Source organism: Tyto alba, unplaced genomic scaffold (genome assembly GCF_018691265.1).
Source record: "Tyto alba isolate M040663 unplaced genomic scaffold, T.alba_DEE_v4.0 Super-Scaffold_26, whole genome shotgun sequence".
In the NCBI taxonomy this organism is placed as follows: Eukaryota; Metazoa; Chordata; class Aves; order Strigiformes; family Tytonidae; genus Tyto; species Tyto alba.
Genome location: NW_024881300.1, coordinates 6,088,305 through 6,104,145, shown reverse-complemented (window position 1 = coordinate 6,104,145; position 15,841 = coordinate 6,088,305). Strand labels below are relative to the sequence as shown.

The following is a 15,841-nucleotide window of genomic DNA, read 5'->3' as shown; positions in this document are numbered from 1 at the left end:
AGCTGTGAGATTTGGTTGATCTGGTGAAACCAACAATAGTGACTGGTGCCTGTGCTGAAGTATGGTAACTGTAGTCTCGGAACTGTTGTTTGACCCTGAAGAAGTCAAAGTAATAGCTAGTTTAGGGGCGGCAGGGGGGGGGAAGCTTCTTGGTGTGGACCTTGCTTTCTCCTGTTGTTTTCTTACCATTGGCTAAAACAAGATTTATATGACCTGAAATACTTAATTCAGAGAAAATGATGCCAGTCTTTCTGCTGCTTAGATTTTCTTAGTACAGCAGAGGAAATCAGTTGTTTTATTATTTTGGTGCAGATATAATGGCTTATTGTCTTTTAAAGTACTTACAGAAACATATTTTTAAGAGCTTTAAGAAGGCTTGTGTCGCTTATTTCCTGCAAGAATTGCACTGGTTTTGTTCTTACTCAGTCTTTTGCTTGGTATCTTTGTGCTGGTGTTCATTGGCTAAACATACAAACTTTTTGTTGTTGTTTTTGATCTAACTAGTAATAACAGAAAACATACAGAAGGCTATGTCTGTGTTTGATTTTGTTACTTTTGCCTAAACCAAAAAACTGCAGTTGTTTAACATGCACATCTATTGCAAGTATCTCTGCTCTAAAGCTCTCTGCATCGAGGACAAGGTAGCATAAAAGGGATATTGTACTTTGTTAACAGTATACAAGAGAAACAAACGTTGCAGACAGTGTTTTTCAGATTATCTGGTTAAAAATAAAATTGTGTGAGAATTGGAGTGTTCAGAAAGACAATTCTTCAGTCCTTCAGCCTGTTCCTTACAAGGGCTTTCTCATATGTAACGTAGTGAATTTTCAAGTAGTTTTAATTGAGATATTAAGTCCACTGTTGTTTTTTTTTAATACTGCCCTTTATCTTCGTGTGTATCAGCATCTTCTCTTCTATAGGAAGTATGCAAGTGTCAATAAATAGAAATATAGACTGGTGCTTCTGGATTGATTTGGTCTCATGAGAATAGCTAAGCTTTTCAAAAACAACAAAAAAAATGGGGCAAGTAAAGTTGTTTTTTCACAACACTGTAACCAACAAAGTTATGTTTTTATTACAGCTACCAGAAACCTCAGCATATGTGAGATTCTTGCAGATTTCTCAGCTCAAAAAATTCTTAAATCAAAAGAAAATACATCATGAGTATAGAGTAGACTTAGTAACCAAAGGCATGAGTAATTACTTGTTCAGCTTTTAAATTTTATCAATTTTTAAAGATATTGCTGTGGTTTTGGAGACTGTTTTAGTGACTTCCCTTGTTAATCCTTCAAGAGTGGTATTGGCAACTGCATTACCTAGAAGTTAATACCGTAATATTATCATAGTTTGGCTCTGCTTGGTAGCTTTCAGCCCGAATTGGATTTGACAGAAATGACAAGCTTCTTCAATTAGATGGTTTGGCAGAAGGAGCTGTAGCTTCTGTATGATAAATGCTCATATTCTGCTGCCATTGCTGGTTTTCTTGGGCTTCCAAATTTGTAAGACTGTTGAAATCCATGTACATGTGAACAGTGGAAGTATGAATTTTTATTTTAAACTCCTTCTTAAAAATCTAGTAGGACTTTAGCTTGCGTTTCGGAGAGGGGATATAAATGTTTTCTAATTTTCAATATGTGCATTTCAAAATAGAGGCAACTCTGGCATCAAACATATACATGCAGATAGCTTTAAAAACATTGTAATAAATGTATTACTTCTCTATATTCTTACTACCAATATTTTCTCTACCTGAAACTATAGAATGGTGTTTTATTGGGAAACAAAACCCAACACCAACAAAAACCAACAACAAAAAAAAAAAAAAAAACAAAAAACAAACAAACAAAAAAAAAACCACTAAAACAAAAAAATACTATTGGCAAGGAAAGCAACTTAATTACTGACTCTTGCATTTACTTAGTTAGCAGGACACAGGCAATATAACACTTCTTTTTCCCCCTTTTATGTTATTAGTGTAGAGATAAGGCTTTAGCACATTTCATCTTTGGTCTTGGTTCAGTAGATTGCTTCTCTGTTAAAACTTCTGATTATGTTTATGGCGTGTGTAATTGTCAATTGCTACTAGTCAAACTTTTGGTAAAGTTGTGGTGTGATGGTAATAGAACAGCTGTGTATTTGAGATGAGCTTGATTAACTGGATGATGCAGGAGATGCAAGTTGTTAGTTTTGATAAACTTTTATTTTTTAGGTGAGGGAGAGGGAAGAAGAGGGCACAGCCCAAGTAGCTACACTTGTCTGTTCTCTCTGTAACCTAAAGACACATGGTATGTAGCAGCTACTAGTGAAACAGGATCCTATTTATTACTGTGTGTACAGTACTGCAGGGGGAGCAGCACCCAATTTCACTGCCAGAAAGTGGAGCAGCAGAACCCCAAGCTGCCAACAGCAGCATTGAGGCTGTTGGTCTCCCATGAACATACTTGGGGTGAAGAAGTGGATTCCAGGAAAAGTGGGGGTGGCGAGGAATCCAGGGGATAGTATCATTTGTGGTGAGCATGTGGGATACGAGCCAGGGGACAAAAATTAGGTCTAGTAAAACTTTCTGGTGCTGTGACTTTTCTGTTGTATGCATCAGAACTTTTGAAGACTTACTTCAATCTCACTGATACCAGTTTTAGCCCTTTTTTGTAACTAGGAATAGAGGGAAAGTCTGAGGCCTGTGGGGAGTGTTTAAGGCTTTGGGGATTTGGCTCTGTTTTTTACTGAGGTGTGAAAACAAAGCAACTTTACAGTAGTAGAACTTTTTCCGTTTTTCCTTTGGAACCTTGAAATGAAACAGACAGAAAACAGATATTTATAAAACTGCTTGGTTTGGGTTTTAGTATTTCAGAGAATGTAATAAATTGGATTCTGACCTTGAATTTATCTAATTGGGCAGATGTTTAATGTTTCCTTCATAAACTAGTTGTGAAGTGGTAGTTGTCAAACTACTGTGAAGGATGTATTGATAGGAGACTGACAGAGGCAAACAATGTAGAAGCCTCTTTAAATCAGCAGTCTATGCAATATGGATAGTAATAAAAATGTATGGCAATTCCTGAAGTGAAGAAGTGTTTCAGATCTGTCTTTTCTCTGATTACAATTCTAAGGGGGGGTTTAGTTCTAAATCTCACTTTTATTATATGATCACTTTGTACAATTTGAAGTTCAAGATGCAAACTCACCCTATGAATGTGTATAGTTTAACCAGAGAGGAAAAAGGTGGGACAGAGGATGGGAAGATATATTGGTCTTACTGAAAGTGGTTGTCTTTAGGCTAGGAGTTAGGTGGGGAGGGATTTTGATAACTTTCATATATAAGAATTAAGATGAAATGTTTAGTGTTTAATAAGGTAATGTTTCATACTGGCTTTTGTACACATTGAGGGATCAAATATTAGTGGATTTAATTATTTTCATCAGATGTAGTTTGTTAATGATTGAGATTTTTTCAGAAAGGAAAACTTTAATTTATGAGGCAGTTAATGAACTGGAGCTATTGGAATGGACCCAACATTAGACAGCCAGCAATCTTTAACTACAGTTATGCTGAGGTTATTTAAAAATAAGAAAGAACATGATTTATTTCAGTATTTAAAAACAAGCATACTCATCCATTTTTACTTCCACAGCTCTTCTTTTGATAGAAATTAATTTAAAAATTAATACAATCTGTTCAGTGCAATAATGATGCAGATTTAAAAACTATCTAGAATGTCTTATGCTGCTATTATACCACTGTAATTAGATTATAATTGTAAATAAATTGTGCCTCTTGATTTTACATCATGCATTTTTCATCAGAGTTAGTTTGAGAAAGTGGATAAACACACTCAAGATTCATCTAGCCTCAGCCTTGTCTAATTTAAAGCTTCTGATCTTTTTAACTCGACTTAAAACTGTTTTGAGTTTGCTAAAGCTAAATAATCTATTTGCTTTTCATAAAGTTGAAAAAAGACAACAAAAATGCAGTCTTTAACATTCAGTTCTGCATATTTAGAAGAAAGGAAGTCAGAAACATTATGTGAAGCATAAACTGTACTAAGAGAAGTTTACAACCATCTCACTGTGTATGTTGTTCTGTAGTTAGTGTTTGAACCTCTTCTGACTGCATTTATGAAAGCAGAATAATTGGGATTAAACTGGAAAATAACATTCTGTTAATAATCTTAAAAGCTATAGGACAAGGTAGTAGCCTTAGTTCTTAAATCAGGTGAATTTTTTTTCCCTTTTGTACTGAAAAGTTTGTCACTTAATTTAATAATTCAGTATATTAATGAATTCCAGTATCTCACATCTGACTTTTTTTTTTTTGGGAAAACTGACTTAAAACATGCAGGTGTATTTTTACTTGCAAGCATGAGCTTTCTTAGTAGTTGTTTTATAGCAACACATGACACTGAATTTTGGAGAGAATTTGCCTTGCCCTTGTTGAAAGCCTACCAAAGAAAGTCTGAACGTTTGTCTGTCGTGGTTTAGGCCTGATTGGCAGCCAACCACAATGCAGCAGCTCTCTCTCCCTTCCCCTCCGGCAATGAGAAGGGACAGAGAGCCAGGCTTGGGGTTCAAGATAGGACTGGGATGGGGGAAAATCCCCCTTTTATGATCACGAGCAAAAGGCAGACTCGTTAGGGGAAGAAAAAAAGAACATACATTTATTACAGACACTAACAACACATAACAGAGTAGGACAGTGAGAAGCATTGCCACATCTTGAGAACACCTTCCCCCCACCCCTCCCTTCTTCCCGGGCTCAGCTCTGCTCCCGATATCTCTACCTCCTCCCCCAGTGGCGCAGGGGCAGGGAATGGGGGTGCAGTCAGTGCTGCCACTTCATGCATCTTCGGTGAGGGGAGTGTCCGAAACTTGTTACCCCCTTCATTTCCCAAACAGAAGTGGAGCTGACGTGGAGCTGGGGGAGCTTCGAGAAGCTTCTCACAGGGGGCCGCCCCGATAGCCCCCTCCCCTGCCACCAAAAAACTCCACCACTCACTCAACCCAGGACAACGTTGTAGGTGATTGCTTGGTTGGTGGTGTACCCTGGGACACCTGTGTATATCAGAGTGTGTAGCCTCACACATCAGCATATCATCGGAGATGGAACTACGTTTCACCTGATCAAAGTCCACATTTATGTGCTGCTGAGATGCATGCCCTGAATAATCACAGGTCTTTTGCCTCTGCATTAGCAGATGCCTCCCTTTTATATCAACTCTAAATTCATTGTAGATGAGTATCCCTTGGATTATTCTGCTCATAAACCTCTTAGTCCACCACTGGTTGCTGTTCTATATGAAATCTTGCACTGTAAAGTTTTTATTGGAGAAGTACATAGTAAGCTGTGATGTGCTTTCTTGGCTAGTTATGAAGGTACAAGAAGCAAATTACTTGATAGATGCAGCTATGGAAAATATATAAAAGTCAAGGATATAGTATTTGTCAGAGTGTATTTCGTACGTTCTGTATAGTTTAAGTGAACATGTAATCGGAAACATTTTAAAGCAATGAACTGATCATACGATGTAAATTTTTTGCCAAAGAGACTGGCTATTTTGCATAGTAAGTTTATAGGTTCTGGTTCCTAAGTGTTGTTATAATACAAGATTGTAAAAATATGATGCTGTTACATATGGTGCTTGTGCAGCAGTGGATGACACTTTTCAGTGGGACTGCGTGTAATGAAATGCACATCTTAAAGTCTGCCCCACGTCACATCATCTGACACCTAGACACCTCTTTCAGTAAGCATTTGTGTTGGGGGAGGCATTAAAAATTACATTTTGTAATCTTAAAATGTAAAAAAACCCACACCCCTCAAAATACTAACCCACAAACTGCAAGAGCCCTGAAACCTCTTTCTTTTTCCTAAAATGCTTAATAGTGCGTGTATAGCTCCCATTAAGCATATCCACTGTATTTATATTGTTCTTGTTCCTTTGGTTATGGGTAATTTTATGGGTGACATCATACTAACATATGTAAATCTCTGTCTGAACTTCCCCTTTAAACATTTCTAGGAGTTGTATGCTCTGGATTTAGTTCTCTGTACTTAAAGAACAGTTTTCAACTTCTTTGTAGGAGCTTAATAAATTCTCTACCACAGTGAGGCAGCAGAATTCAGTTGTTACCTGCCAGCACTTAAGAGGTGTATCATGTATGTACAAGTAATGAAAGTAATCCCTCCACTGACCTTCTCTGTACTGTATTTTGCAGCTTTTTTGCTTGCTTTCTATTGTTTTCAGAAAGGCCGGCACAAACAGTGGGGAGTGAAAAGGGTGAAGCTGTGTCAGATCCACAGAGCTGATGAGAGGAGTAGGGCAACATCTCTGAGCTTGAGTAGTGCCGTGGCTGGGATGAACTGAGTCTTTGAATCTATAGCGGTATTTCTTTACCAATCTATGGCTTTTTGCCAATGATGTATTCATCATCAAAGATAGCAATATTCTGATAGCTTTATTTAGCAAATACTTAGCTGAATGTGTATGAAGCCTCTCCTTTTGTATATATTTGATCCAAGTTTTATGTAAGCTTTTTATACACTTTATTTCTTTTTAAAATGATAAATAACATAGGTTGAGGAAAGGAAGTACGTGTTTGTGACATTAGTTGGTAACACATTTACTGATGAGTATTTATTATACATTTGAATTTCTCTATTTTTCATTTGCCTTGTTTTTCATTTCAAAATACAACTGTATAGTAAGGGCAAGACAAATATTGCTGGACTTTTAAGAACAGGGAAAATGCACCAGAGTATCTGCTTTACTGTTTTAAAGGCTTTATGAGTTTGTTGATAATTACCATTTCTGTTGGGTAGAGTTGAATTGTTTCATCGTTCTTCTTTTTTGAGTCTTTTTCGCTGTCGCTAATGCGTAAGTCTCTCTTAACCTTTGTCACTTGTCAGATAATTAGGCTGTCCAATTCTTCGTGTATGTTTCCTCTTCAAAACGAAATAGTTGCTGTTGTAATGATTGTTATAATGTAAGAATATAATTTTTCCTGAGATAATTGCACACTCATTAAATGACTGCAATAACTGTCTTCAAAATGTGCCAAAAGAGAAGCATTTTTGTAAAAATTGGTTAACAGATGGCAAGTATAGGAAAGAAGCTTCTGGCTAGGTCAATTTACAGCAATAATCCTACAGATACCAAGGTGAGACTAGTTGACAAAAATTAGTAAAATCGATACTATTGTTTTAATGATACTGCAGAATAAGTTAGAATGAATGATCTAAATAATTATTTGTGAGTAGATGTCTTGTTAACACTGAAGAACGATAAAGCAATTCAGTAATATGAGAGTACTGATACCGTTGTGCAAGCTTGGTGTCTGGAAGAAGTGGTACATAATTATAGAGAAAACAGAAAACTTAAATTGTCTTCTAAAGACAGCAACCTATACTATAGACCGTTAAACTTGAAGCTCAATATATGCCTAAAGTAAAATTAGTTTAAGGAAAAAAAGTTTATGGAAGAAACCTCCTATTCTTCCACTTCGTATTGTGTTAATGCAGCCATTTGTGCTATGAACTGAACTGGGAAACTCATTCAGGTGCAGAGAGACTTTTCGCTTTTTTTGTTGAGGATGTTTTTCAGGAATACAAGTTCCTGTTTTAGTTCTCTTAGTTGCACAGAATTGTGTACCACAGAAACATCAGTGGGGCGAGAGGAATGAGTGGGAAGGATCATTCTCTGCAGTAGAGCCAAAATGGTTGTACACAGAACTGCAGCCTCAAGTGCAAAGAGGGTGCAGGTGGGCTCCCTGGGGGACGAGCCATTGGCACGGGTAATGGCATATCTGCTGCATCTAATGCTATTATCTACAGTTTGTATTTCTGAGTGGCCTCAAACATAGCATTGCCTCTCACATTTCCAGAACAGCACTTCATCTTGCGACTTTTTGGAGAAAATCAACACTTTATAGTGTTAGTGAAGTGTTGTTACTGCAAGAGAAGCAGAACTTAAGATGTTAACCAGTAGTATGGTTTTGAAGCCAAAGAATCTGAAGTACATTTGGAATTCATGTGGCTTCTGCACGGATGTCTGTGTACTTTGTGTTCTCAGGTTTTACCATTTCTATTAGCTGTTATGGTCATTCTAAATATACAGAGAAATCAAAATAATTTCCAGCACTTTACTCTGCAGTTGTAGGAGGCTGTTAGGTAGACATGGTTTTCTTTGTTTCTTATCGGGTTAAGAAATTTGCAGGAGTTCCTGGCTGCATGGATTTCCAAGACAGCGTCTATCTTGAGGTGTTGAGTGGATTGACTTTGAGAACTCTTAAGTCTAATAAATACAAGTGAGTGGATTTCTAGGATGACAAGACTGGGAATTCTTATGTTGGTTTGAATAAGTTTGATAAATGAATATAGGAATGTAGCTTGAGGCCAGAAGCAATTGACAAGTCTTAAATTTTTGAAAGCTGTGCAATTTGTAGTAGATAGATTTTTCTTTCATAAATGTGGCAGGTTTTCTTTGTGGGGTGGGGGATTTGGCTTGTGTTTGCACTTACTTGGGTTTTTTGCTCCCTCAGTGTCTTACTGTGAAGGCTAGCATTTTGATTTATCATATGAAATTGCTCCCATATTTCACATACTGCCTTTTCAGGAGTTGGTCTGTATTTGAAAGTAATTTCAACGTTAGTAGCATATCGTGTATGTGAACATAATGCTACTCAATAGCATATTGAATTGCAAACCAGAACTAGTTTCATAGATTGATAGGAATGCCTCTTGCAAGAGATATTCATGACTTCACAATATAGTTACAGTTTATATGTTGGAAAGAAAGGGGAAGTTGACCTTAGTGTTAAAGAAGACATTGCAAATATTTTGGTTCTGAGCATATGTTTTTCCTTAGAGTTTGAAACATTGTTTCAGAAAGAGTTGTGACTGATAGGTTTTTAAAATCATCTTAAGAGTCATTTTAAAAACAATTGTTTCACTGTGCCAGCTTTTTTACCGAGTACCACACATCTAGAAGGAGAGTTCTTTAATAATATTTTAAGCAAACTTACTAGAAAAGCATAGCTGTGGTGCTTTTTGTGACGTGCAGCATGCTGTGGGGATAAGAAATAGTGCTAGAAGATGCAGTAAGTTGGATTGTTTTTCTTCGCTATACCTTTGTAGCACCTGCTCATGAGGCCCAGGTATGGCTCAGCTTGATGTGTAAATTTTGTTGTAGCAGGAACTGTGGTTTGTCCAAGTCTTAAAAGCAGCAACCAGCTGTTACTGTCATAAGGAAGGCAGGTGAATTAATTTAAGGAACATAAGTGACAAAATCAGATGTGTCTTACTTTCTTTGAGTTGATAAAGACCAATTTTTTAAAGAAGATGCGGCGAATTTATTTTGACTAGTCTGTGTTGTTGCTCCTATTTATATCATCATGTAGAGGATTCTTTTCATGTGATACTAAGAAATCTGGTCAACTCCCAATACTACACAAGAGGCATGTTTTATGGTGCCAGCCCAGTGTGCTTTTTGACTTAATTAGTTCAGAGGTGTACAGGCTTTGATTTCAGGAGATTTTCAGAAATGGTGACCCACCCTTGTTGTTGGGGACAGAGCTAGCAGGGTGCTTATGCTCCTGGCTGTGCTTGAGGATGTCCTTGGCATCACACAGCGATCTCTAACCAGGCTGTCGTTCTGCTGTGTGTTGATAGCAGTTTCTGTTGACTTTAACTCCATTAGAGATGATAAGAATTTCTCTTGTCTTGAGCTTTACACTGGCTCTAGTCCTGCCTCTTCTGCTAATTGCCAGGCTCAGTTGAGATAAAAAATTATTGCTATGCTTATGTTCCTAGAGACCTGTCTTGCAACTTTTTCTGTTTGATCCCTACTAAAAGTTCATGCTCCCTGCTGTTTTCGTTTGTGTTTTGTTTTGTGGGTTTTTTTTTGTTTGTTTGTTTTTGTTAAAGATTATCGCTGTGAAGTTCTTGGATGCTATGTTCTCTCTCTAGAAATACTTTAGGGGACTTCTGGGAAAAAAAGGGTTGGGTCTTTTGCTTTTGGGTTTTTTCGTTTGAAATGGAATCCTGTTGGTTCCCAGGAGTGTCTTCTACCTTGTGACCTCTATTTTCAAACTATTAACTCTTTGTGATAAATTCCTTTTCCGTAGGCATCTAGTTTTCCTCTTAAATTGGGGGGGTAGGATTTTGTTCAGGCATATTTAATTGAGAAAACTAGATTCATATGTGTGGTTTCATTAGGCTTTCATATATGCTAAAGTACTCTTTTTGTATTGGAGATTCTGGCATAGAAAGCTGTTAAAGTAGTTAATTGAAGCTGAAACTGAAAACATGTAAGTTGGTTGGAATTGAAGTGCAAGAAGTATGTCCCCCCCTTTGATTTAAATGGGAATGTGCTGTGCAGTCAGTAATGGTTTTAATGATGTTAGTGACTTCCTAGCTGTTGATGTTAAAAATAAAGTACTTGTCTCAATTTCTGTCAGTATATTTTAATGTATGTTAAGAGCTGATTTTTTTGTCTCACCGAAATTATGAACATTGAAAACATTTTGGTTACTCTGCTGGGTACTGACTTTTGTACCATGAACAAGCAGTAAAAATGCATAGGTTGTTTTTTTGGAGGGTTGGGTTTTTTGTTTGTTTTTGGTTTTTTTTTTGTTTTGTTTTGTTTTTGTTTTTGTTTTTTAACATGAAAATTAAGGAGGAGGCTGCCAATATTATCATAGAATCATTTTGTGATCCTGACCAATAGAATGAGCAATTGCAATGTGTTGTTCCAGGAGCCTTCATACTCTGAATAAGCTGGTTCACTTAACTTTTAAGTAAATTTTATTTTACCGTTGCACTCAGTGTACCACAAAATTTGAGTAGAATTTCGTAAATTATGCTGTTAAAACATGCTGTGGAACAGAATCTGTCTCAGTTTTCTTTAATCTGTGGTTGGTTCTCTGACCTAGCCCAGCTTTCCTTTTTGCAGGTAATTGCAAAAGTGAGGTGATGAGACAAAAGGTGGGCAGGTTCATGCTAGTTCTGCATAGTTCTTGCCTACTCGCCCTTCGCTTTCATCACTCCAGTAGGTTAAGCGACTCCTTTATGTAGCAGAAAAGTACAAAAAATAGACCATGGATGGTTCTGCAGTTTACAACCCTTCACAACTGTAATGTCTTTTTTCTGACTGGGGCAAAAATCAAAAGGAGAGGTTTTGTGGGGGAGAGTGAATCTAAGGAAATAACGACAGTAGTAAACTTCATAAAGATAAAAGGGTTTTTGTTTTTAATTATAAAAATGTTTTCATAAAAGGCCACTCCCACGAGTGCTGTAGAAGGAACGCTTTAACTGAAATGAAGTTTTGACAAGAACCAGTTACCATTATCATCCCATTGCTTTTTCTTGCCAAGTAAGAGATGTATGCCTTCATGATTTCTCAGTGTGCTTGGGATAGGCATGCTGAAGCTGATCTTGGGTGCTTGGAATAAGGTGAATAAAGCTCTTTGTGTTCTTCTTTTTGGAGGTAGTTTGAGTGGGTTTTTTGTCTTTTCGTCGTCTTCTCTGGTTGGTAAGAAAAACATGAGAAAATAAATTTGATGGCACACCAAAGTGGTGGCTATTTAGGGCATAGTGGGGCAGGTAGCAACTTGGGTAAATGGAAAGAGTAAAGCTCTTTTTTCAATTTAATTTGGAGTTTTTTGTCATTTTGTTTTCTCTTCTGCATGCTTTTGCAGCCAATTCTTTGTTGTTTTACATTAAATTCAGCATTTTTAAGGAGACTGTCATCTTTGAAAATCATAATGTGTAAATTTTAAAATTTCAATTTATTGAGTTTGTGCACTACTCTTGCCCTCTTTCCCCTTTCCAGTTTTTAATGTGAGGTAATTTTATACATGTAAACGTATATAAGTTTTCAACTGCATATAGCTGTAATGGTTGAACATAATTGTGTCTTCAGTCTTCACAGTCTTTGTTTCACAGTGTGCACTGCAGCTTGTACTTATTTTGGTATCAGGGCACTGACATAGGTATTATTACTTTGCAGTCTGGATGACAATAGCACTTGGGCGCTTCAGGTCAGTATTGGCATTCTGCTGTATATACAGGTTGGGTATGTTGCTGTCATAACTGGTATGCCTTAAGTATAGATTGCTGAACACTTAGTCTGCATCTACTTGATACTTCTTCATTTGATAATATCCGTGTACTGAGTTAAAGTTGGCAACAGAATTCCAGTGGATTAGTGCGAGTTTGAGCAGTTACCAAAAAAAAATGTATTTCAAGAAAACAGCAATGAAAGCTGCAGTGTCAAGTTCAGTATATTCTGTGTGCAACATTGCTTTCTTTTTGCCTTACTTTGTGGATGGAATACCTTTATTTTCTTATACTTTTTCACTTTATTATAGATTTTAATTTATAATTCTTAGCACTCTGATTACATAATTCCTAAGTTCTGTATTTGCCGGCAAATACAAGTTTGGATTTTATTTGACCCCTTGTTTTGCTTTTTGATCATTCCTGCAGTTTTGGCAAAGTGTTAATGCTTAACTTCCTTTAGTAACTCATAAGGCTTTAGAGTAAGCTGCTGTATTATTATATATCTTGTTCCTTTCTAGACAGGCAGTTTCTGAAAGAATCTTTCCCATTAGAGACTAACTTCCTTTGTCAATAAAAAAGATTTCATTTCAGAAGTTTGTCTTTCACTATCATATTGCAAGGTTTGTTTCTGCATTTAAAACTGAATGTGTGAATTGTCTTACTGACTTCAGACAACCAAACTTGTTAATTTGTCTGTCTTTCAGGATGGGAGCTTTAGAATATCAAAAGAAAAAAAAAGTATAGGAAGTAAGCAGTAGTTTCTAAACATGATGTTTGGAAATATAACCTATTAAAGCAGTCTTCTCTTTCTTGTTTCCTTGTTATGCGTAGAGAATTGAAACAGGCTTGAGTAATCAGAATGCCAATACAGTAAGTAGAATCTTTTTAGGATATATTACCCTAAGTTTTAAATTTTAATATTAACCTATTTGAAAGAGGGAAAAAAAATAAACCCTGCATTTCTGGGAATACACCTGTTTCTCAAATAATACATTTTAATTTATACATTGAAAAGTTCCTTTTCAACCTTAATTTAACCCTAGAGAATGATACTGTGTGTAGACAAACTAATACTTCAGTAAAGGAACAGCAGTTTAAATATTGTCATAAATGGCCAAGTACACTCCACAGCATTTGAATTTTTTTTAAAAATATTTATTCAGCCATTTCTTAATCTCTAATGTAATAATTTGCCATGCGAGTCCTGTCAAGTGCACATTCAAGAGGCTCAGATACAGGCATGAAGGAAAAAAATAGAAGGCAATGCTAGATATTACTAAGCATGATTTTAAAACAAGTATAACAAAACAGGAGGTGCAAAAGACTGTGTGTGATAGCATTTCCACAGTTCCCTGGTTTTGATGCATTTGGATGCCTTCAGGAAAGGAGGGAGAGGGGGTAGGTAACAGGAAGGCCTGTTCAGCATTGCTTTAGCAGAAATTTTGTTAAGTGTGGTTTTGTTTTTTTTTTTTTTTTTTTTTTGTCAGAGGAGAATCTGTGTGGAAGTAGGGAGAAAAGAAGGAATGAAGAGACTATGTAATGTCCAACCGTTGGAGTTTGCAGTTTGTGGTTACTGTAATTGTAATGTCTTATGTGGATTCTTAGAAGTCCCACAAGGATTGAGCTCATGTTTCATTTCACTCAATAAGATATCTCTTCTCTACCTGTCGGTCTGTTTCATGAAAGTGGTAGGGACATATCTGAAACTTCTGTGCTAATAATTTGACTAAATTTGACCAATGGGTTAGAAATTACTAGGAGCTTGGAAGCATGAATGCATCACTTGGTATGGCATGGTTGTATAGCCTTGTTTTTTTAAAAGCAAGCTGCATAAAAATTGAACAGCTGTCACTTGTAGTTTAATGTGCATGTATAACTGTAACCTGAGAGCTGAAAAACAACCTGGCTGAATATTTTAAAGCTGAATCTTTCTTCTAAGTCTTTAGTCAAAGAATGTATGATTATCTAACACTGGCTTCCTAATAAGGGGAAGGAGTGGTCCCTGCTCTATGGGGGACAACTATTCTGTTGCTTGAGGGGTTGGGAAGGGCATTTAAATCAAGCAACTTGGGAAAGAGGCCAGTCAGGTAAAGGTATTAATAATGTGTTTTCCTGGGGCAGGCAGTAAGGTTTGGTGAAGTTGTAGGGAACAGACTTACTTCCATGTCATGTTATATTTAGGTAAGGTAATATTGAATATGGTAGTTTCATGAAGAAGTTTTATATGTCTAGTCATGAAGCATCCGATTATGAGGGGAAATGGGCTAATGCTTTGCACTGCTATTTTGAATTTCAAAATGTATGGCATTTTGTAGACTGGTGTGGGTTTTAGTTGGCATAGGGATGGTTTAGTCTGAGGAGCATTAGGAAAAAGTCCACTGGTGTCTGTGAACTCTTGTTGCTACTCTGCCTCTCAGAGCTATGTATTCAGCTGGTGAGCAATGACATGGTTCACAACACCGATGCTGACATTTGTCTGCTTTCTTCATTTGTATTGCTGCTATACCCGCCTTTTAAAAATTCAGCAGTAAGTAACAGGAGGACTAGAAAATCTTGCCCACAGTAAGCTTGTACTTGGTATAAGATTTGTTGTGATGTGTTATATTTTCAAGACACCTGATGTTTGCAAACTGGAAAGAATCGGAATACTGAATCATTCTGTTATAGAATAATTAAATTTTTATGTGTGTGTGAATTTTTTTTGGTGGTGCTTGCTCTTGCAGTTTTACAATAAATATTTGTATATTGTTTCTCTTTTTTCCAAAGCCTCAAAAAATAACCTCAGGAAAATGTCTGATAAGATGACTTACCTTGGGGAGAAGGAGATCAAAACCCAAACTTACTCCAGCCAAAAGTCATTTAGAGATTTCCTGTTGTTTGCTTCCATTTTGTGATGTGGTTTTGTTTTCCCATTATCAATCTTAAAGTTAGGAAATAAAGTATCTTCTTATTGTGGGTTTTTTGGGTGTTTTGTTTTTTTTTTTGAAGGGAGAACACGAGTTTAATAAAAGTTTTCTTCCTTTTTGAATTGAGAAGCATTAAAAAAAGATATTTCAGTAGTTTGATCTAAAGAAAAGTTCAGATCTTTAAGTACAGTAAAAATTATTTTTAGAGTCCCTTACTGCACTTTGTATTTACATTTAATATCTGTTCAGGGAGTCCCCCTACTTTGGATTTAAAATATAATGCAAAAATATACCGAATTTAATCTTGTGAGGCAATGCATGTTTTCCTACAGAAAAGAACAAAGTTAACAGCTTATTCTGATTTTCTCCAATATTGTTATGCAGCAGGTTCTTGAAGCACCACTTAGTCGTGTGAGAGGTTACTTTTAAGTGACATTTGTTCAGTCATGAAAAACTAGAAATTGCGGTTTCAGTTAATGTTGTATTTTCCTGGAGTATAAAATGTCATTAAAGAAAAGTTGTGAAGAGCTGTTCTCCTTTGCAACATTCCACTCCCCACAGTTATAGAAGCTATTTGGCTGTACCCGTTAAATAAAAGTTTTCCTACTGTAAAACAGGGGTGGGTTCCAGAAGAAGCTAACTCTTACCCGTACCTTCTAAGAATGTCTCTGATGTGAGATTTCAGTGGGTACATATATTTGTAGGGCTTTATCTGGGGGGTTTTGAACTCTGACTGGTCTTTCTAAATCGGAAAGATTTTCTTGCCCATAAGTTTGCCAAAGTATCTTAAAGATTTATATGCAGATGCTTCCACAGGACTTGTTTCAAACAGTGAACTGAAACCTGCCTTTCCTTTTATAGAGTATTGAGTTCAGTCAAC

At 36.5% G+C, this 15,841-nt stretch overlaps 1 protein-coding gene across 4 annotated transcripts in view; it reads left to right on the top strand.

Moving 5' to 3' along the window:
- The window catches only part of CHD9 (chromodomain helicase DNA binding protein 9), a 101,437-nt gene that overhangs the window by 19,752 nt on the left and 65,844 nt on the right, over positions 1 to 15,841 (top strand). The window lies entirely within an intron of this gene.